The 24,073-nt window shown below is 42.6% G+C and overlaps 1 protein-coding gene and 1 non-coding gene across 3 annotated transcripts in view; one reads left to right on the top strand and one right to left on the bottom strand.

Moving 5' to 3' along the window:
• Positions 1 to 24,073, top strand: part of SHROOM3 (shroom family member 3) — a 298,494-nt gene that overhangs the window by 75,810 nt on the left and 198,611 nt on the right. The gene's annotated exons all lie outside the window — the stretch shown is intronic.
• Positions 3,818 to 3,956, bottom strand: LOC114206891 (small nucleolar RNA SNORA3/SNORA45 family). Its single transcript, XR_003608746.2, has one exon. It is a non-coding gene; the product is annotated as a small nucleolar RNA SNORA3/SNORA45 family (small nucleolar RNA).

The following is a 24,073-nucleotide window of genomic DNA, read 5'->3' as shown; positions in this document are numbered from 1 at the left end:
AGTGGGGGGGTGGGGCACGATGTGGGACTTGATCATGGGCTTCTGGGATCATGACCTGAGCCGAAGGCAAACACTTAACTGACTGAGCCATCCAGGAGGCCCCACCCCCAGAAAATTTTTTAAAAAATAATTATAAATTCACAGAAAGTTGCAAAAAATAGTACAAAAGAGTTCTGGTGAATCCTTTACCCAATTGCCCCAAATGGTTATATCTTACATAATTATAGTACAATATCGAGTCCAGGAATTTGACATTGGTACAATGCATGTGTATAGCTCCATGCCATTTTCTCACATATATGAATTCATGCAATCACCAGTGTAATCAAGATATAGGCCTATTCCATCCCCCATAAAGATCCCCTTCATGTTATTCCTACACAGTCCCTAACCCTTGGCAACACACTAATCTGTTTTCCATTGCTAATTTTGTCACTTTGGTAATGTTATATAAATACTATTCCTCTTTCTTGCTGAGTAGTATTCCACGGTATGGATATACCACAGGTTGTTTAACCACTCACCTCCTGAGGGATATTTTTATTGTTTCCAGTTACGGGCTATTACAAATAAAGCTGCTGTGATCAGTCGTGTGCTTATGTGGAACATAAGTTTTCATTTCTCTGGGATAAATGCCCAGGAGTGCAGTTGCTGGGTCATAGGTAAATGTATGTTTAGTTTTTAAAGCAGCTACCAAACTATTTTCCAGAATGGCCGTGGCATTTTAGTGGCTGTGGCATTTCCAGAATGGCTGTGGCATTCCCACCATCGTGTGAGAGATCAAATTTCTCCATATCTTTGCCAGCATTTGTGATTATTACTATTTTTTATTTTAGTTACTCTAACAGGTATTTAATGATATCTCAATGTGGTTTTAATTTGCATTTCTCTGATGGTTAGTCCTGTTGAACACCTTTTCATGTGTCATCATATATCCTCTTGGTTTGAATGTCTCTTCATGTCTTTTGCTCATTTTCCAGTTGGATTGTTTAATGTAGAGTTTTGAGAGTTCTTCCAGTAGAGTTTTTCAATCTCATTCTTCTAAGCACAGAACCTAATGTAATTTAGCTCTAACTAGCAGGATGTTGACTCTAAACTCACCCTTGCTTAAGCATGGATGCCAGGATCCAATTATTATTATTTAGCAGGGGCATTTCCCCACCTGGATCACATCTGAAAATATTTTGCTCTATCCTCTGCTTTTCCCTGGCCAGGCCCTGAACCATACCCACGTGTTACCTCCAGAGTAGTCTGGACTTTAGCCTCGGATTCCCTCCCAACCTCATCATTGGTTTTGTGAGCTGAAACCAAGCCTTGGGAATTGTACCTCTCTTCCTGGATTCGCATGCTCTGGATGCCAGATGAATGAATGAATGAATGAAGTAACCAATCAATGCTAGTGGGCTCCCTTGCACTGTTATTGTATGCAGCAGTCAATTTGGGATTTGTCTGTTATCCCAAAAGGCAAAGAGTAGATCAGAAAGGGCAGAAACTTAAAAATCTAACATCGTAAAGACAGCGGCCCCCCTTTGACCGTTGTCAGTTTGCAGCCAGGGGAAGGAAAGAAATGAGCGTGGGAGAGAAGGCGTCCAGGAGGAAGTCTTGGGTACACTGTATACCACCCAGGACACTGGCTTCCCCTGACGCACTTGGAGTCTCACTCGGGCAGGTTATTTTTACCTGCCACATTGTAAAGTCAATGTTTGCACTTTGATAAGTGTCCTGTCCAGTGGCTTGTTCTAAACTCTGGCCTGGGAGGTCACCCTAAGAGCCTAGGGAGTGGTTTGTGAGGGAGAAACTGAGTGAGTGAAATGTAAGAATCCGGTAGCTGCCAGGCTTGAGAGCCATGACAGAGCAAACGATCCCCATGCTTTGTGTCCCACTGCTTGCATCACCTGCTCATGAGCTGTCAGTGGAATTTGTGGAATGGATTGTTCTCTCCGAGTCACCCAATATCCCTGAACAATGGGAGCACACATTCGTCGTTTTATGTAAGAGCTAAGAAGGAATGTTCCTTCCACCCAATCAGAAGCAGGGTGCCTGCCAGCAGCCTGCCTGCCTTCTCTCTCTTGCTCCTGCCCCTCCCTGTCTTTTTTTTTTTTTAAGATTTTATTCATTTATTTGACAGAGAGAGACAGAGCGAGAGAGAGAGCACAAGCAGGGGCAGAGGGAGAGGGAGAAGCAGGCTCCCCGCTGAGCAGGGAGCCCGATGCGGGGCTCGATCCCAGGACCCTGGGATCATGACCTGAGCGGAAGGCAGACGTTTAACGACTGAGCCACCCAGGCGCCCCTCCCCTCTGGTCTTTAAGCAGGAAAGAAGAGGAAGGAAAAGAAAGATAGAGTCATTGTGCACAGGTCACCAGGAGAATGATGTCACAGGTTGGAGGGAAGATAAATGTGAAATATGGGGGGAAAAAAGGATACCCTGGGTTTTTCACTCCATAGAATTCAGTTTTACTTCTTTGTTGGTTTTTCTCATTTAATATCCTTGTACGAAAAAGAAAAGGCATTAAAGTATGAGGTAACGACTGTGAGGCCCTACTTTACTCAGACATTGGGATTTAGCGGCTGAGAACGTCCCTTTCTCGAACCGTGACATTTCAGGGTTCTTTCGGTTGCACATAACACAAAGCCCAACTCACTCAGGGTTCAGCAGTAAGCGACCTAGGGACTCAACCCTGGAAAGTTCAGAAGCAGGGGTCTCCAGGTGGATTTGATTTAGCGCTTTGCCAGACATCTTTTCTTTACCTTCTGTGGTGCCCATTTCAAACTAAGGCTGGTGCCGTGTTTTGGTGTTCATCTCTGGAGAGAGGAGGCCTGTCCTCCGTGCTGGCTGCTCACCCATGACCAACCCCCTCGGGGAAAGGTCATGTGCCGATTGGCCGAGGCTGGGCTTTCCCGACAGGAGAGGGGGTGCGGTCACCAAGGCTGCTTCACTGAAGGAAGGGGGCCGTGGATCCTGGGCGACAACCCCAAAGCTCACCCCCTCCTCGCTACATCTCCTAAAAAAAGCTCCTTCTAATTCCTGCACTGAGGGGTAAAACTCCTTTAAGAGGGCCTCAATCTTCTCGTTCTGAAACTTGAGATACAATTGAAATAGTAACAGTGTATTTACACTAAAATGTGTCAAGGGAGTAAATTTTTTGCTGTTGTCAATATCAAGTGAGCTAAGAAGTAATTTTATTTCTCCATAATTGAATTAAATTAACTCATGAGCCCCAGTTCCTTCTTGATAATAGAAAATGAAATCTTTCTAAGTCAAAGGAAATTCAATTACTTCTCATTTAAAAAAAAAAAAACCCAGTCCTTCTTTTTTGAAAAGCACTGGTTAGCATTTAATGGCCCTTCCTCCATGGGACTTCAAAATACCAGGACACAGCCCCCTATTCCCACCCTACCCCCCTTTTACCCTTAATCTTCTCTTTAGCTCTTCTGCTGAAGAATATGACCTTTACCATGACTGTCTGCTTTGGGAGGTTTTCCTTCCCCAGAGCTTCACAGTAGTCCGGGGAAAGGGTTTATAACACACCGTGGCAGGTACCAGCTCCCTGATGGGTATGAGGGATGATGTCTGCCAAGCTATTCCATGTAAGAGCCAGTGGGAGCATGTTTCTGTCGTGGCCACTCCTGGGGGTGCTGCCTGCCCTTGCCAGTCAATCAAGACCAGCAGATTCTTGGGGCACCTGGGTGGCTCAGTCGGTTAAGCATCTGCCTTCGGCTCAGGTCATGATCCCAGGGTCCTGGGATCGAGCCCTGCATTGGGCTCCCTGCTCAGCAGGGTGTCTGCTTCTCCCTCTCCCTCTGCTTTTTCCCCCATTCATGTCCTCTCTGTCTCTCTCTCAAATAAATAAATAAAATCTTAAAAAAAAAAAAAATAAAAAAGACCAGCAAATTCTCTCCGAGAACTCCAGCACATCAGGACAAGAACTATGTCAGGATGTGACTCTAGTCTCGGGAAACCCAGTCCTTCTTGAGTAAATTCTTACTTCAAGATTCTTCTCCTCTTCCCACTCTTTTTTTATTTTCTTAACCTTCCCCCTAAGGATAAGATGATCTTGGTTCCTGGCATTGTCACATATGATCTGGACATTTAAGGAGTGGGCAGCTAACTGCCAAGTCCTCCTTGTGGCTGTTGGCATCTGTCCTCACTGCCATCCACTGCCGATGTCCATAGTCTGCCCCCGCCCTTTGGCTTCCCGTCACACACACGGTGATAAGAGCATTCCCAGTCCACTGGCTTTCTCTCAGCTGCTCTTGCCCAGTCTCATGGGGGGAAGGGTATGAGGGAAGCCATGGGAAAGCTTCGGCTGCTCTTCTGTCTTGCTCCGACATGACAGGAAGCATGTACTTGGTGGTGGTGGGTTTATCTTAGATTTTCTCTCAGCTCAACTTGTCCTGCTCTATGATAGACCCTTGTGTTGGCATCGGCTCTCCGTGAGAATATTTCTTTGCAGGATTCTTGGTGGGGAGTGGAGGCACAAGTCACGTGCTCCAAGAGCCTCAAAGCCTTCTGAGGGTCTCTATCACCCCTACTTTCTGTCAGCCACTCTGACCAATGACTTACTCTCTTTCTTGCTTTTCTTCCAGCCCAGCAAAGATTTTCTTTCTTTCTTTTTCTTTTCTTCACTTTTTTTTAATTACCTCTCTGTCTAGCTTGGAGGGAGGGAGGGGGGAGGTTTACATAATTTTCTTTCTTTTGAAAATCTTTGTTATGGCACAAATCCTACTGCTTAGTAGTTTTGCTCTAGGTCTGGATGTTGACTGCAGTCATGTGATTTGGAAGTATTTTCTCAGCTTTAGCAACACAGTAGAACTTTCTTACAAAAACTTTAATGGTATAGTGTACCCAAGCTTTATTTCTTATTGGTTTTATCCCTATAAACACATTTAGCACAATTTCCCCCTTTGCTGGGGCTCCTGGCCCAATTCTCTTGAGGTGAGTGGTGCTATCTAGAGATCTAATATCTACTTTTTTCCTCAGAGATTCTCATTTTTAACAGTGAAAAAACAAGGTCTTGTCTGAAAAAGTCATTGCTTACAAAGCAAATGGGAAGGCATTAAGGGGTAAATGACAACTGCCTCTGCTGTGTCAGTAGTGGGCTGGTTTTGTAAGGCACAGATTAACAAAGTGTTGAATAAACATCACATAAAGTTGAAAACTTGGGTGTGTGGTGTTGCAGGTTCATGTTCATTTCCCGTCTTCTGTGGGGGATCGGCTTCATGAAAGGCACCTTCAGTTTCTGGGTTCCTGGAGCAAGGCTTAGCTCAGCTGCCCTGCCAGCTCCCAGCCACGGCTCGACTCTTCCTCCCCCCGGGTCTTGGTAATAGAGACACACCTCTTGGTTCCTTCAGTGCTTAACCAAGAGTAAATACCACTGAAATGGGGAAGAGCTTCCTGAGGATTAAAATTTGTGTATAGTTCTGTTATATTTAGTATATTTAGGTACTTCTCCTCTTTTCTCAGTGGACGTTGAATTGAACATTCTAGGCAAATAAGCAATAAACACTTACATGGTGAAATACATGACTTTGAGGAAGAAAAGCCCAGGGAGAGATTTTGTCTCCAGGGAAAGGAACACAGCACATACGATCTTTAATTCTCACACCCATACAGGCTTCCAATAAAGTGAACATGGAGCAGGGAGGACCCGATGAACAAGTCACATGCAGATGAGAAGCCCTGCTCCCTTTTTGCGTCTGTATCCTGTGGACAGAGATGGTCACACAGGGGAGGCTGGACACTGACTAGCTGGGTAATATCCTCCTAAGTAGCTTCTCGGTGGACTGAAGAGTATAAAAAGGACGAATTGCGAAGGACTGTACTTGCTTTCCCAGATTGCCGTCAGATATATTAAATTCACTGGAAACCGGGACTCCCGAGCTTCCTACGGTAGTAATAGCTCTACTGTTTGCTTGGCTTTGCAATTTCGACTTCCAACACCCTCCCACTCAGAGTGTACATGGAATAGAATCTTTTTACAGGGTAGCTGATGAGACGACAGGATTTCCATGAAAATGTTAGTCAAACGGTGACTCTAAAAAGCACTGATTGTTGGAAATACAATCCAATAGAATAACCCAGTCAAGTGAGAGGTTGGCCTGTGTCCCAACACCAGCACCATAAGGCGCTCAGCTATATTCAGCCTTCAAATATAGACATATAATTCACCCCTTGGAGATGCTTGTGAGAATTTTACAACACCACACGAATAATTCGATGGTACACCACAGTATAAATCAGTGATGAAGAGCACAGGTTTCCGAGTCACAGCCTTGGGTTTAAATCTCAGCTCAGCCACTTTCTTAACCCTGCAGGATACTTTCACCCTGTCCAAATTTGAGCCTTCCCTCCAGCACACTGCCGATGGCATACACATGTGTCATGAGATTTGTCCTCTCAGCCCTGGAGGTGCTGTGACGGGAAAAAGATTGGAAATATCACCATCATCTGAACTTCTGCATGTATCAATCATAACTGTATTTTCCTCAGGGGGTTGGTTTAAAGATGAAACGCAGATCCCCCTGCAAAGCATTCAGTATCGCCCTTAGTCAGTGATTACCAAATGACAGCCTGCCCCAAGCACACGGTCCTTGGCCAGCCATCCAGTTCAGCTAGCATTTGGAAAATGTTGAACAATTACCTCCCACTCCATGGCACAAAGAGAATCCTGAAACCCATGAGCAGAGCCATCAAACAGCTCTTTTCCAGTAATGCCAACGATGACGGCCATTGGAACCCACCCCAGTTCTCTCTGTCCATGGACTCCTGAAGTCTTCCTTCTTTTACGATAAGTAGCTGGAAGGCATAAACGCTCCAGTCTCCACTGGGAGACTTTGTTCCACTGGGCATAAAATAACTTCCTCAAATTTTAGAGCTGGCTGCAGGAATACACAGGAAGAATCAAGGCTGGGATTTCTTTCTTCTTAAACAGCAGATCTTGATGAGCTATTGTTTTGTTTCATTTTACTCATGGACACCTTATAATAGTTGACTTCACCTGTTCTGTGTTTACTGTAGGGACATTTTTTTAGGGTCAGAAAAATGGTAAGACTATACAAGGCAGAAGCATACTCGAATTGAAATAAGCACTTAAAAACCTATGGGAGGTTTAGCGATTTCCCAGAGAAACCCAATGGAGTCAAAACCCATCGTCCTCATCACTCTAAAGCCTGCTTCCAGGCTGTTCCCATTTGTCTTCAAGGAGCCGGCTGCTCCACAAGCTCCACATTTAGGTGACAGGGGACAGAAGACAGAGGTGAAGAGTCTCTGTCTCATCTTAGAGCACACTGTTGTGGAAAAGCCAAGAATGAGCTCCCATCTGGTGCAGAACATTTAAAAGCAACATACCTTGCAAAGGTTTTGTATTTAAAAAGAACGAAATGGTAAGGATAGAAAACCACTACCCTCTCTTATTGACCCAGTCAGCTGTTTGAGGTGAAAAATAATAACCAAATATTACATGTACTTAATTTTTTTAAAAAATAAGAGTTGGCACTCAGTGTGGGAAGCAGTCAACTAAGTGGAAATTAAGGGGGTCTTCCTTTAGCCAAGTTTTATTTTTGCAACGGTCGAACACACTCCTGTGTCTGGGGTAGTTAGTGTCTCAGAGCAGGAATGAGAATCTGGAGGCCAGCTTTCTAAGGCCTGCTCTGCAACTTCTTAGTTCTATGACCCCGAGCAGGGCAAAGAAAATCTCGCATCATTCTCCATTTGTAAAATTTTTGTTTATAAAGTTCAAGCATTTATGGAGTGACATTCAGAGAGCCAGGGGTCCGGTAAAGGAGATTATGCATGGAAGGACCCGGCCGTGTGCGTGGTATACAGTAGGTACACTATAAGGTGGCGCTCTGGTGTGTGTGTGTAGAGCGCAGAGTCCCAGGGTTTCAGAGCCGGGTGGATTCTTAGGGGTTATTACCTATCTTTCATTTATCTTTGCTTATCTCTACTCTGACCCATTTGCATTGATTTTGCAGATTAAACTCTCATAAGACAATCTTATCCCTGCATTTCCAACCTATGGGGGGGTGGGCGTGACCCTCATCGGAGCCCCCAAGTTCAAACATATGTGCTTACTGTAGTCCTATCCCTTACCATGTGGCAGATATTTGTTGTCTGTTTCCCCTTGATCGAGAAGGCCTTGATGTGCAGGTCCTCTCACTTTTTGAGCTCTATTTCCCCTGGACCTAGCACAATGTCTGATGCAAAGCAGTAGCTCAGTAAATAGTTGTTGTCGAGATCAGTTGAAACATAAAGAAGTAGCCCAATCCATGTGAACTTAGACTTCGCCAACACGTAGTAAGTTAGCAGAAAAGTGGTATCCTCAATGGGACCTGGACAAACGATGGGACACAGAAGGGCCAGCCCCCATCACTGTTACCCAGCACTGTGGCGGTGGTCAGCTTCATTACCCTCAGCTTCTCATGCGGCTCATAAGAGAGGTGCGATTTCTGACAGGTGCTCTGCCCCTTGTCCTGGGTCTTCCTGCCCTTAAAGCCAGTCTGGCTCCTTTCCAAGGGGGCTAACCCATGCAGGCTGTGCTTCTCAGTCTCCCTAGTCAACTGGCTTCTGGCAGGGTTTGGCCAGTGGGAGATGAATGATTGGAGGGAGGGAGGGGGGAAGGCAGAGCCAGTCTGTTTCTCCTGTCTCTTGATCTCAGACGGCGTGATGGTGGTTTTGTCTTTTCTAGTGCACTAGATCCTGCCTGCCGTGTCTCCGTCAGACAGATCTACAGCCTCCTGGGGGTGGGGGTGCAGGTGGCTTCCCACAGTGGCTTGGGAGCTCATCAATCCCCTCTGTTACATTCCCTGTGTTTTAAATACTTAGAATAATTTCTGTTTTCCTGGATCGACCCTGAATGATACTCATACCACTCTAGCTTACCACGGCTAGCAAGAAATTAATACAGCAACATGTATTGACCACTTATTTTAGGACATAACCTGTGCTAGGCATGGAAGATACAAAAATGAATAAAGTGTTATCTTTGCCCTGGGGAAGCTTACAGTCCGACTGAGGAGATGGACATGTAAGCAAAGAATCTATGATGCAGTAAAACAAACTTATTAATGAAGTTTATTAAGTTCACAATGGTACGTGCGCCTGGAGACAGAAATGACTAACTTGGGGGCGGGGCGAGTCAGGAGGAAAGGGTTTTAAAAAGCAAGTCATTTAATATAGTATTTAGACACTACACAGAATCTGGAAACTGCTGGATTCGAATCCTGCCTCCAAAATTTATTAGCTGTATGACTGAAAACAAGTGGGGTTTTTTGTTGGTTGGTTTTTTAAAAGACTTATATCTCAATGTCCCTATTGGTCAAATGTGAATAGTAATAGTAATGACATCATAGTGTTATGTAAAGATTAAATGACTTAATAGATATGAAGCATTTAATACAGTGCCTAGCTCATGGCAAGCCCTAAAAAATGTTAGCTATTATCACGATTATACTAGCTGACTCAATGAATGAATTGACTAAATAAATAAATGAATGAATGAGTTTACAAGCAAATGATGAAGGATGGAAGAGCATTCCAGGCACTGGCCAAAAACAGCGTGATTTGGAACACCATAAGTCCGGTTGGTTTGGATCCATGTGTCAGTCTCCTAATAGTTTGGTTCATGTGAGGTTTGCCCCTGAATTCACCTCTGGCTGCAGGGACCAAATCAAGCTCCCAGTCTGCAAGGTTAACCTGTCTCCTTCCCCTTTCTAAAGGTTTTTCTTTTCAAAGTCAATAAAAGATATTCAAGGAAGGGAGTTCTGAATGGGATATGGTGGTGAGAGTAGCGGGTTGCCAGATGTAGCGAATAAAAATACTGGACATTAAATCTGAATTTCAGATAAGTAACGAATAATGTCTAAACTTTAAGACGGTTATTTTAAAGTCTGTGCTTTGTATGCACTGACCATGACCCATTAGCATTTTTTTTTTCTAAAAGGAGAAATTGGCCCTTAATAAGGCATGCTTCATTGTCCTTGTTTCAATTTCTTCCTTGGGGACGATAGAAAAGATTTACTCTCCAGCTCATGTTTTATCTAATTCAAGGGCCCTTATAGCAAATGGCCTAAGAGCTAACTGGGTCCAGGTCAATAGCGGTTCCCTCTAAAAGACCATCCTGGTCCTGCTGGACCTCACTGGTTACTCTCTGGTCTGAACCAGAGCACACATAGCATTTCCTCCTTCAAATTCCTGTTTGACACTAGGAGATGCTACCTTTCCTTTTTATATGCCTTTCATTTTCAACTAGGTTATAAGGGAGTAAAAACCAAATGTTTTTATAACTTCCAAGCCCAGCACACAGTAGGTGCTCAATATATTGGTTCTTTTAAAATAAACCAGTACATGATGAAAAGAATTAATATTCCCATGGGATATTGCCGGCCATCAGGAGGTGTGTTGCCCAATGGACTTTGGAGTCACGCTGAGTTTGAATTCCAATTCCTTGCTCCTATCTAACATTGGGCTCTGGGGCAAGTCACTTCACATTCCCCCCTTTGTAAAACAGGTACAATACCAGTTGACCTCTCAGGATTGTTATTTGGATTAAGTTGATGAACTTTAGATTAATTAGCACCTGGGAAACATTTCCAACTGGAAGTTACAGTTACCCTGATGGCAATTAGTAAGATGTAGGGGACATTCCATAACACTCTGACCACCATTTCATTCCCAAACTTTAACTGGAGAAAGTAGAAATCAGATTTGAGAAGACATTTTACATTTAGCTATTTATTGGGCTAATTTACTGTTCATAGGAAGCCAATCTACAATAGAAACCAGCCTCTCACCGATGGTTCATGGTCATTTAATGACTAACCCATCACCTTAAAGAAGGCGGAGAGAGGTTGGCGGGGGGTCAGGCGGCAAACAATTCCATTTGAGTCACTTGGTTGTCACTGCTCCCCCATGTCCTTCACCCTCCTTGCAGCACAGAGTTTTGAGTGATTGAAGCCAGTTCGGGCAAGGATTCCAGACAGCGAAAAGCAAATACGTAAGTCAGAGGTCGGGAGAGAAGAATAGGCCAGAGGGGGAGGAAGAAATGCTGCGCTGATAATTGAAAGATAATGGACGTGGGGGTGGGTCACAGTAGCATAATAACAGGGGGAGCCAGACACCCCCAAGCTTTCTCAGGCATCTGCGCAAGGACCAGGGTTATAGCTCCTCTTAAAAGAAGGTCTACTATGGAGCATGGATTTTTAAACAGTTGGGCCACCCAGCATGGAATTTTGGGAAATGGCACTGTTGAGGAAAGCCATTAACAAATTACTTTCCTTTCATTTCCTTCACTGGCAGGACCTTCTGTTTATGCCTCCCTCAGCAGCAACTGGAAGGAGTAACTTTGCTGACAAGCAACCGTGTGTAGTGGGCCACAGGTTGGAATTTTTATCATGCAAAAATGATCCCAGATGAGTAGTTGAAAGACGGCCAGGAATCTCTGGAATCTACCCTTCAGTTGCGAACACACAAACTTTGTTTTAGGGTAGAGTCAAGGTGAAGAACTTAGAAAAATAAGCCATATTGATCTCTTTAGTTTTGTAAATATTTGAATTTTGTAATAGGCATCCCAGCTTGCTCTCAACTAAATAGGAAGTTGGAAATCTATGATGTAGCGACCAAGGATAGGTTTTGAGGTTAGGTTTTTGCCTGGACACCTAGCTCAACCATTTGCTAGACATTTATTAGAGATTATGACCTAATCCCTCTGTGCCTCTGTTATCTCATCTGTAAAATGGACATATTGTCATCCTCATCTCTTAGCTTCTGAGGATTCAACCAAATAGTAAAGCAACTAGACCCTGGCCTTAGGAGAAACTTAAAGTTTAAATATCCTTTTTCTTGTCTCTTCTCTCTTTTATTCCAAAATCCTCCCAACCCCAACCCCACCCCAGCAATTTTCTAATTTGGGACAGTCTTTGCTAAACTTGTGAGTGTAGGAGACCCGAAGGAGGAGGGGTATTGGGTCACGTGGCTCCCTGGAAGAAACTGCTCCAAATACAAGTATCCATCAAGTGCAAAGAGCACGCAGCAGATGTGTCCTTGGACAGTTCAGGGAATCTCAGGGAAGCCAGGGTGGCTGAAGTAGAGTAACCCCAAGGGACAGTGACAGGAGAAAAGATCGAGGAGATATAGAGGGGCAGATTGTGTGATCCTGTAGGACCCTGAAGGCCATTAAGAGGACTTGAGCTTTTACCCAAAGTGGGTTGGGAAGCCATTAGAATGTTGTAAGCTGAAGAATGATGTGTTGGACTTTGTTTTAAAAGGATCACTCTGGTTACAGTGCTGAAAATACATTATGGGACATGTGTGAAACCATCATGTTACAGTGCTGAAAATGCATTATGGGACATATGTGAAACCATCATGTTGTACCCCTTAAACTTACATATGTTATATGTCAATAGTATCTCAATAAATCCGGAAAAAAATAAAAAGAGAAAATACACATTATGGGGTAGGGATATGGAATGAGTAGAAGGAACATATGGGCAGAAGCAGCACATCAGACGAGTACTAGGTAATGCATAGAATTGTTGAATCACTATATAGTACACCTGAAACTAGTGTAACACTGTATGCTAACTACACTAGAATCTTTTTTAAAAAAGAATTTTATAGCAACACCATATAATCATTACCTAACTTTACTTAAAACACACAAACAAAAAACCCTAGGGACATAGTGAAAAAATGGAGAGAAAACAGAAAAATTATTTTAAATGAAAGTGAGTTACTAAATTACTATTTGATTATTTTAAAAGTTTGATTATATTTTTATTTGTCCCAAATTGCCAGGGACAAAGGATGGGACTCCATTGTTTTGCTAAATGTTCCTGGTGTACATCTTTGGAGAGAAAATAAATCACTTGAGGCAGCTTTTCAAAACCCCTTTCTGGGACTACTTGTCTCAGCATAACTTGGAGAGTTTAAATACCTGATTCTGGAGTTCATTTCTCATTCTAATGATGAGAATCCCTCAAAATATAGAATGGACAGTTGTATCTTTTAAAGCCCTCTCCAGAGAATGCTTACACACAACAATGTTGGAAGAACTTTGGGAGATACCAGTTTACTAACATTAGTTCATTCAATTATTCATCCACTTACTCAAAAGAGAATTAAAATAATTACTGAGCACCTACTATATGCCAATTACTGTGCTGGCAATACAACAACGTCCATGTTCTAATAAAGCTTGCATTAAAATGGAGGAAGGCAAACAATAAACACATAAAAAGAAAAAAAAAAAGAAGCAGCAGCACATCAGTTCGGATCCCACTAAATATCCAGGTGAGAGATAAGGGTAGGGCAGAGCAGATCAGTAGCAGTGTGGGTGGTGAGAAGTAGTCAGACTGTGAACATATTTTGAAGGCAGCAATTTAGGCTTTGCTGACAGATTCAATGTGTAATGTGAGAGAGACTTCTTTAAGGTTTTTGATCCAAGAAATTGGAAGATAGTGATGCTATTTGCCATAAAAAGCAAAGGTTCAGGAAGAGCACCAGGAGGTTAATTTTATCCTTGTAAAATTTGAGATGCCAAATAAACATCCATCAGCAAGCAATTGAATATCTGAGTCTGGAGTTCAGATTAGATATGGGCTATATATATAGAGAAAAGGGGATATAGCTGGGTAGGAATGTAGGATTGGGAGTTTATTTTGTTTTATTTTACTTTATTTTAAAGTAAAATAGGGAGAAATAATAGAATGTTTTCCAGTGATGAGAATAATTCAATAGAATGGAAGAATGTGACAATGCCTGAGAGGGGACAGTTGCTGGAATGGTGTATTTAAATAGGTGACAAAGGAGGGGATCTCATGCACATAGGAAAACATTGCTGTAGCTGGCCCATCCCTAGTAACAAAAAGTATATGTAGATAGAAAGATCCACATGGTGGTACGATTTTGAGGGGTTGTCTTCCGACCGCCATGTATTTTCTTGGTGAAATAGAAAGCAAAGTCAGTGTGAGGATGGTGGCGAAGGGTGGAAGGTTTCAGGAGAGCAACAAAGCCATGATTGAACAGGGGAGTGGAAGAATGAATGGATTTGGGATTGCCAAGCGAATGCATTTAGAATTGCCAAGTAGCATTAAAGGCTGACTGGAGGTTGAAGGTCATGGATTTAAACTGAGACCGGCCACTTTCATCTGTGCAGATAAAAGTGTAGAGAAGATGGAGAGCTCAATTTAAGCAAGATTGGGGTTTTGCCAACTGACTATGAGGAAGGGAAAGAAGGGCAAAAGAGCTGAGGGTTTATGCAAATAACTGATTATAATGATAGCTGGTGGACACTAAGTTGGGTAAGGAAGGAAGGGAGCTCATAAAATGAGCAAGAAGCAGTGAAAGAGCCAGAGGACCAATGAATGACAGGTCTCTATGGGGATTGAAAAATGGTTGGAGTCAGAATATTAGAACAAATGAACTGAAAAGAGGGGGAAATGCAAATCAAAAACCATGATGAGATATCATTGTATTCATACCTACCAGGATGACTGTAATAAAAGAGATAACAAGTGTTTGAGGACGATGTAGAGAAATTGGAATACTCATTCAGAGCTGGTGGGATTACAAAATGGTGCAGTGACTGCAAAACAATCTGGTAGTTCCTCAAAATGTTAAATATAGAATTACCATATGACCCGCAATCCCACTCCTAGGTGGAGACCCCAGAGAATGAAAGCGTACATCACATAAAAAGATGTACAAAATGCTTATGGCACCATTATTCATAATAACCCCAAAGTGGAAACCACCCAAATGTCCATCAACGGATGAACTGATAAATGAAATGCATCCATATGATACAATATTACTTGCCAATAAAAAGGAATGAAGTTCTGATACATGCTATAGTTTCGACGAACCTTGAAAACATTATGCTAAGTGAAAGAAACCAGTCACAAAAGGCCACGCATTGTATAATGTGAAATATTCAGAATAGACAAATATAGAGAGACAGAAAGTAGACCGGTGGTTGCCTAGGACTAGAGCAATGGGAGAACTGAGAGGGGTGGTGAAGGGTAATAGGTATGGTGGATTTTTTCAGTGGGGGGAGGGGAGATGATGAAAATAGTAAGTCCATTGTGGTAATCATTGTACAACTCTGTGAATACAGTAAAACCATTGAACTGTATACTTTAAAAGGGTGAATTTTATGGCACATGAATTATATCACAATAAACCTGTTACCAAAACAAAAAAAAAAAAAGGAGGAGGTGGCCAGAGAATGGGATGCTTGAAACTGGTCTTATGGAAGTTTTGCACATTGGTAATGACAGGAGCTAGGGTCTGACCAGGGAAGCTGGTAGCTGGGATGACTTAGAGGAGGGAGGCAGGAAGACTCCAGAGTGCTGGAGGAGCATCCATGAGGTCATGGGCATCAGGTGTGGTGGCAGAAATAATGTTGGGGGGGGGGAGTCTGACAGTAAAGGGGGTGGGGGAGGATCTTCAGGGAATGAAGAGGATGACCTGAGGGTTTGCAAGGGACTACCACAAAGAAGGATCAGAGCTAGTGGAAATCTGATAGCAGGCAGTTCAAAGCTGGGATGGGGTTAGAGGGAACATTCTAGAATTTGGGTATTTTTTTTAATTTTTTTTTTTTAGAATTTGGGTATTTTTGAAGGACTTAAAATATCCTGAAGTATTAAGCACTGACCATAATTTTTCCTTCCTTCACTTACTTGTCATGCAACACCTATTTATTCTTTTTCTGGTACCTTACCTCCTCATTTGGCCATCTCTGCGGATGTGGCCAAGCATGGTAGAGCTGACTCGGGATGGCTGTGGTGTCCCTGCTACTCTATGATGATCTACTTTCAATGAGCTTCCCCAGAACCCACTGCCCGCTCGCGGAGTGGAAGGCTATACTGAGCAGTGTGTAACCATTCCTTGATCACTGACATCATACCGGCAGTCACGGACACAGTGAATGGCTTTGTTTTCTTGAAGGAGGGGGGTGTGCTGCCTGTTGCATAGTTGAGTGGGAGAATGAGTGATGGGCTTTGGCTTTGGAGGGATCTGGGTTTGGGCTGGGGCTCTGCTGTGTATAACCTTGAGCAATTTACTTAAGCTCACTGAGACTTAGTTTTGTTGTTGACAAAATACCTACCTTGTAAAGCGCTTAGTTTTGTTGTTGACAAAATACCTACCTTGTAAAGTCTGACATCATGCCTGTCAGACCCCTCATAGACAGTAGGCGTGAGCACAAATGTCCTGTTCTCTCCCCCTCTTTCCTTCCGTTGCCTTAATGCTAACGTTTCTTCTACTGTTTTATTTCCAACTTCCTGCCTTTCCAACATCCGGCTTCTCTTCAGAAGCCTTTTTCTAGTCTTCTTATTTAAAAAAAAACTTTTTCTCATTTTAACCTTTAAAATAACCTGTGAGGTATGTAAAAGAGGTATTAGTGTTCCTAACTGATGGAAGAGAATATAGGGTACTGAGAGTAACTGACATTTACTGGGTATTTACTAAATGACATTTTTCTAAACACTTTATGTGCATTGACTTACTTAATCCCCACAGTAATCCTAAAAGGGGTGTTATTAAGCTTATCTTACAGAAAGGGAAGCAGGCATAGAGAGGTCAAATAACTTGTTGAAGGTCACATAGCTTCTAAGCATGGGGGCAGGATTTGAACCTGGGCAGTCTGGTCCCAAAGCTTAAACACTATATGGCTTTGATAGAAGGTAAGTAAACAAATCATGGTTTAGAACTCCTGAGTGAAGAAATCCTCTTGCTGGTTACTGCTCAGGTATCTTGCTGGCCTCTGGAATGTCATGCAGCTTGAAAATGTCGGTAGTTCACAAGGGTGACTCATAGAATACTATTGTTATCTTATACAGGAGGGGACCTTGTGTGAGTTTTATTACCTGGCTTCCTCCTAGCTCAGCCACCCCTGAGAATTCTTTTGGAGAGACAAAGAAGTCAGTCTGTCTAAGATAATAGCAAGAAGAAGAGCCACCCTTATCATATTACGGTTCTGCCTATTGAAACCAAAAGTTTTCTCAATATTATAAATCTAAAAACCTAGGGGAAACTTTGGAAAACGTTGGGAAACAAAGAGTTCATAAAGTTCAATGAACCTCCTAATGATTCTCTGGCCCCAGCAGACTTTTCCTTTGGAAGCAGAAGAATATTTGGCCTATGATGGGGCCATTAGGCATTCATGAAACTCATCTCAGAACAACAGGACAAAGTGCTAGAGGGCTGATTAGGTAAGGTGGCTTTTCTTAAGAGTGGATGAGCAAATATTCAAAACAGCTAGAGATTTGTCATTTTTCTTCTTGTTGCCCCTGATTCTAGTTTTTGAGCACTAGAATTTGTACCAAACCAGGAATGGAGAAAAAAAGATAAGAAAAAACTAAAGCCTGATCATTTTAGTATGTCAGAAACTTTGATGTAAATTTGATGAAGGAAGAGTTGGAAATTGTTATCTAAAATGAGATCCAGTATATATATATATATTTCACAAGGGTGTGCATTTGTATACATTTAACTATTGTCCCATGATTCCTATTTCTATTTGATAATAAGAAATGGACTTACTCTGTATATGTATGAAATACATGAAATACATATATAATTTATAAGTTTTATTTATTTTCCAAAGATCTGAGCTCTCCATTGATGTGGTTAATAATTCAAAGAAGTGGGGCACCTGGGTGGCTCAGTCGGTTAAGCATCTGACTTCAGCTCAGCTCATGATCTCAGGGTCTTGGGATCGAGTCCCTAGTCGGGCTCCTCACTCAGTCGGGAGTCTGCTTGTCTCTCTAATCCTCCCCCCACTCATACTCTCTCTCTCTAAAATAATAAACAAAATCTTAAAAAAAAAATTCAAAGACGTTCTCTTTCTCTGATTTGTAAAATGGTTGATATATACATATATATTCTCCGTATATGTACATTTTAATATGTTCTATATATATGTATATTGTACATAATATACTGTCTTTTCATGAATAAATACAGCAGAATCAGTTGAATAAATGAAAACATTATGACTTGAACAGAAACAAACGAGGCAAAGGCTCTTTCTTAGGAACACGGAATAACCATGCTAACTAAGAGGCCTGAAATTATTTGAGGAATGGAGTAAACTATAAATAAATGCCTTTACATTTAAAGAAATGCTCAAGTCTTCCATCTCAATGGAGCAGAAGGAGGGAATTGAGGCCCCGCTGGGATCCAGCTCGCGTTGGCCTCTTGTTCCCTGAAGAGAATTTCTCTTTGAAGTTCAGTGGAGTTCACTGGGATGGGGCATATATGACTGCAGGGGGCTCAGGAATTCAATGAGAGGGAAAGCAATCCCAGTACGCATTCTGAGGAGGCAAAGATTCACACCTGTGGGCGCACACACACGCACACAGACCCAAACCCCAGGAACTGGAGAGTTTTGCCCTTGTCAAAGCCAAGGGATTCCCAGGGCTCCACAGATTCAGGGGACTCTGAGAAACTGGTTTGGGGCTAGAGCGACCTCACAAGCCTCTTTCTAAGACAGATGAGCCCAGTAGCTGACTTACAGAGTTCAAATACCAGAAGCTCAAAGGACTTAACTTGGAGTGTAGTTCTCCCTTGTCTGTTCATGGTGTCTGCTGAACTTGTTCCTCCTTCAGTGTCTTGAGGTAGGGGTTGGGCAAAGGAAGAGGTGGGAGAAAGATAGGGGGTCTCTATGATGGTGCTCATTCTGCTGCATGCAACAAGGGGTGGAGGACTGAGTGTGTAGGACCTCTTTACCTACTTCCCCCTATAAATGATGATAATGATGATGATACTGATTAAAGCTAACAACGGTTGATCCCTTACTCTGTGTCGGGAATTGTGATAAGCTTTCCATCTATTACCATAATTTACTTTCATTGTCTCCATAATTCTCAGGGGCAGGGGCTATTATTGTCACCTTGCCTGTTTTTCAGAAAAGTAAACTGAGTCCTAGAGGAAAGGAGTAAGTTGCATAAGGTCACACAGCTAGTAAGTTACTAGGAAGTGATGCTAGGTAGAATAACACACCCCACCCCACCCAGATGTCTACATCCTAATCCTTGGAACCGGTGACTACACCACATGGCACAGGTGAATTAAGGTTGCAGATGGAATTAAGGTTACTAATCAGCTGACACTGAGATTGAAGAGATTCTCCTAGATTAGCTGGGTGGGCCCAGTGTAATCACCAGAGGAGCTCATAAATGAAAGAGGGAGGCAGGAGGGTCAGTGTCTGTGTGCACTGTGAGAAAGACTTCCCTGGCCATTGCTGGCTGCGAAGATGGAGGAGAGGGGTCATGAGCCAAGGACTGGGAGTGGCCTCTAGAAGCTGGAAAAGGCAAGAAAATGGATTCTCCCCCAGAGTCTCCAGACAGAACATAGCTCTGATAACACCAGGTATTATCCTAGTGAGACCCATTTTGGACTTCTGACCTCCGGAACTGCAAGATAAGAATTTGTGTTGCTTTAAGCCACTAAGCAGTAATAGAAAACTAATACAGTGATAAAGCTGAGGTCTGAAGTCTGACTCTGCAGGTGGGGCCCTTAACACCAGCCTTATAGCGCAGGGCTAAAATGAGCCACAGGAACAGTCATTAGCACAGGCCCGGTGGGAGAGAACAGGCTTCGCAGCTCCACCAGAAAGGCCCCGGGCCTGAGAAGCCTGGAGCAACACCAGACAGACCAGGAACACCTCAGATATGGCAGACTTTCTGAACCCATCAAATATGGGAATGGCGGAACCCATGAAATATGGGAATGGCACGGCGGGCTAGGGGCAGGGCGAGTAAGTTCTCATCCAAACACTGAAAACCTGTGACCTCGGCATTTCCTCATTTACATTTATTCTTCAAAGACACATTGAGTATCTGCTCAGAGTAGGCACTGCGTTAGATGGAGAGGATACCAAAACAAGGAAGTCATGTTCGGTCCTTCACGGAGGTAACCGTCTAGTTGGGGACGCAGTCAAGTAAACAGACCATTACCTTTCAGTGGGGTAGCACTGAGATAGAGTACATGGGGAAAGCACAGGGAAGGCATGAGACCAGTCTCAGGGAGCAGTTCAGGCATGGCTCCCTGGGGAAGGTGATCACTGAACTACGTCTTGAAAGATGACTTGGAGGGATGTGGGGGGCTGAGGGCTGGGGAGGAGACAGCTACATGTGGAAAGTTCTGGAGGCATCTAGAATATGGCTTACGCAAAAGCTGTACACAGATTCACTATGGCCAAAGGGAAGAGAGTAGGCGAAAGAGGCAGGCAGGGACCAGAAAGTGAAGAGCTTAGATGCTGAGCTCAGGAATTTGGATCATCCTATGAAAATGTGGAGCCATGGTAGGGTTTTACATCGGGAAGTGCTATAGTCACACTTGCTACAGTTAGGCCTCCCTGGTGGCCTGTGGAGGAACAACAGTGCATCCAGTGGCTGGGCAGGGACTAGACAACTGTGAGGAAGAGCCGCCAAGAAGTTGCTGCAATGCCTCAGCCCACCCTCTTTGGTTCCCCGACAGGCAGCCGCATATAATGCAAAAAGGACCTCACTGAGGTACTTGAAGACACCTTACTGAATATTGACCCAGAATCTCTTTACTTGGATGAACCCAAGCAAGTATAGATACTAAAACCCTTTAAAAGCCTAGAACTCTATCTTTTCCAGGTTTGGCTTCCTTTTCTAGCCTTAATCCCCATGATAATGGCTCCCCTGGGCCTAGCCAGAATGCATTGCCCTTAGCTCCCTTGCTATATGGGAGACCCTCCTGTGTAGGGTTCTAGACCCAGGTTCACCGCTCAATTCCAGAGTGAGTGAATTCTCACTTTACTTTTTCCATCCCTGACCTGAGGTCTATCCCTGCATTCAGGCCTCAGAATTTCTCTGCTCGGGGCCCCGTCTCTTGGAATCACCACACACGCTCTTCTTCGAGCACGTGGTTCCCCACTCTTATGCTTTCAGGGTTGCCTACTTTTTCTAGCATCCATTCTTTGCAGCCATTCTTATTCGATTAGCTGTCATTTCTCCAAAACAGGCCCTCTTTCTTTTATCTCTGCTTCTGTTGTTCCCTTTTTTAATTAGTAAATTTTCCACCAAGTTGTCCATCTACTTGTTGATAATAATCTTTCAGTTTATCCCAGTTCAAGAGGAATATTAATGTATTTAATATACATTAAAATTATTCACTCTATACACAAAAAGTAGGGACTCTTGGGTATGCATGTATTTGGGCAAGATGTGCCACAAAATAAAGGGAAAAAAATAGGCTAGATTATGCATCAGAGATCCAGGCTTATTCCTGGAGCCATCTCACCCAAGTTATCCAGAATGTCACTGTTGCTGGCTGGGATCTTTATTTAGGGATCTGAGCATCATACTCAATTTGTCTTTGCACAACTTGTTTTATTTTAAATTTCTATCACTGGCAAGATGATATTTGTTTCAGTCAGAAGAGACTAGATCATGCTGCAGGAACAAAGAACATCCAGATCTCCGTGGCTTAACCCAGAGTTTAATTTCTTGCTCATTCTACGAACTCATGGTTCATCCGAATTACTCAGGGACCCTTGCTGGCAGAGTAGTCACTGTCTCAAACATTGTCAGTCACTATGCCAAAGGGAAAGGAAACTCTGGAGGGTCTCTACTCTCTGCCTGCACGTGACACATGTTTCTTCTGCTCAAAACACATTGACCAGAAATAGTTATATGGCTCCACTTGGCTGCAAAGGTTCCAGCCTAGGACCCAGAGAAAGAGAAGCGTCTTCAACTGCAGCCAAGGTGCAGATCCAGGAAAACTTGTCCAACAGCATTAATGACCTTCAGTGTGTTCCTTAGGCATTTAGCTTGTGACACTGCTAAGCCAAACACAACGTAATTTAGAAAGACCGGTCGCTACCTTTTTAGACCTCTTACTAGCCAGTATTTGTCCTCAGTCTTCTCCAGTGGTGGATTTCAATACTATCATCCCCAGTGCTCCACAATGATTTCCTGTTTTTATGTGATTACCCTATGACTTTTCTAACTAAGCATGTTTCCTTTTTGTTTTTGTTACCAAGAAGCTGAGAGCCAAAATTACACTATACTATACTCCAGGTGGCTCTTTTTATCTGTAAACAATCGCATTAGATTATATGTAGTTTTAAAATAAAACAAATGACTATGAAAATAAGTTTATTCAACCTTACTTTAAGTTACAGTTGCAACCATATGCTAATCCTCAGAATGAAGAATTAATTATGTTGACTGACTTGGTACTAATTTTCTCACAAAATTTTAAGATTGTACAATGTCCTAACCTTAATACTCTGCTTCTTTAGAAAGATAGTTAACTATATTTACATTTTATTTTATATCCTGCCTCTTTTGAAAAATATTCTAGTTAACTATGCAGTTGATCTGCATTTTATATGCCTGTTGTATTGGTCGTTTGCAACCTCACATTCAACCAGACTGACGAAGGCTTTGATACAATGGCAGGAGACAGGGGCTAGTGCTAAACTACTTGAGTTGGACCTTATTTTATAGTTGGTCTCTTCACTAGTGAAAAGTTTTGAATTATGAAAACTTTACCTCCTTCTAGAATTTGGGTATTTGTGAAGGACTTAAAATATCCTCTGAAACCTTGGGGTAACTGTGGAGACCTGAATGATGAATACCCAGACAATCCCCATGTGTGGAAGGCATTTCTTGCAGTTAATTTTATTCTTGGCTTTTATTTTATTATTTTTTTTCCTTTTTGCTTAGATTCCTTCAACTATTTTCCTCATTCTTTTGTATTTACAAGGAGTTTCCTCAAATCTTTTGTAAGATGAGGCAGGATATATATAAACAAACAGAAATAAACACTGACAACTCAACTTTTCAACTACTTCCAAACTTGTTCTTTTGGGAATCGGCCATGTTGGGGGAGATAAGTCTGTGAATCTTTCTTGAGGCAGTGACGAAAGTTGAGTGGCTAAAGTACCTTCACTGAAGCCTGACTTTTATCCTACCTTTGAGATCAGTTTCTTCCACCCAGTGAGCAGTAAATCAAGAATTATGGACACGACTTGGCTTTCTGGGGCTGCAGCTCATTTGGATGGCCCCTAGCGTGTCACTGGGTAACTTCCTGCACTGGAAACTTCCCTCCAAAGAGGGACAGTCTTCTATTTCACTTATAAATCAAGTTAACTCCTATTCTTTGACTTTAAGAAAATAACCTCTCTCTTCCTCCCGGCAAATTTCTTTCCCTTGATCTCTGTAGTTGCTCACACATGATTTTTGTGGTGGAAACAATGAGAAAAGCATTAAACTTATTAAATAAAACTACAAAACCCTGCAATTCAGGAAACACACTTTTATGGAGCCCTTGCTACATGTAAGGAGGCTTCCATGTGTTAGTTCATGGAATCCTCACACTAACTCTGTGTGGTGAGTTTTCCTGCTCTCATATTTAGGCTGAAGAAATGGATGCTCAGAGATGCTGCATATCTTGCCCAAGATCACCCAGTACTGGAAGTGAGATTTGTACCACGTTGGTCTGACTGTAGAGCGCTCAGTCTTTATAGACCACACTGCCCTGCCTCCGCCTCTCTTAGACCTTCCATCCAGGTTATGAACCTTGAAAGGGAAATAATATACTTCCTATTTCGAAAATAACAAAAGAAAGTGATTATATAACTTTAATTGTAAGTGTTGTATAAGTATCCCACTTTAAAATAAAACCATGGAATTTTCCCTGTTGATCATTTTAAGTGTGAGAAACACACATTTCCATTTATTTATTTATTTGTTTTTTCACAACATCAAAAACTAATGATGTATTGTATGGTGACTAACATAACATAATAAAATAATATTAAAAAAGGCACAACTCAAATATTAATAAAGATCATTCCAAATTACACATTTTTCCTTATGATCCTAAAATTTCATCCCAAATGGAGTCATCATACTAGATTCTGATCAAATCCTCCAAGTCCCACATTGGGCTCCTTGCTTGAGTTTTTAAAAAACTTTATTTGTCAAAGAGAGAGAGAGTGGCAGGCAGAGGGAGAAGCAGGCTCCCCGCTGAGCAAGGAGGCTGTTGTGGGACTTGATACCACGACACCGGGATCATGACCTGAGCCGA

Source organism: Eumetopias jubatus, unplaced genomic scaffold (assembly GCF_037043125.1).
Source record: "Eumetopias jubatus isolate StellerSeaLion01/CBP00866 unplaced genomic scaffold, mEumJub1_p1.0 scaffold_2, whole genome shotgun sequence".
Lineage (NCBI taxonomy): Eukaryota > Metazoa > Chordata > Mammalia > Carnivora > Otariidae > Eumetopias > Eumetopias jubatus.
Note: the sequence above shows the minus strand (reverse complement) of the source record. Positions and strands in the feature narration are given on the sequence as shown.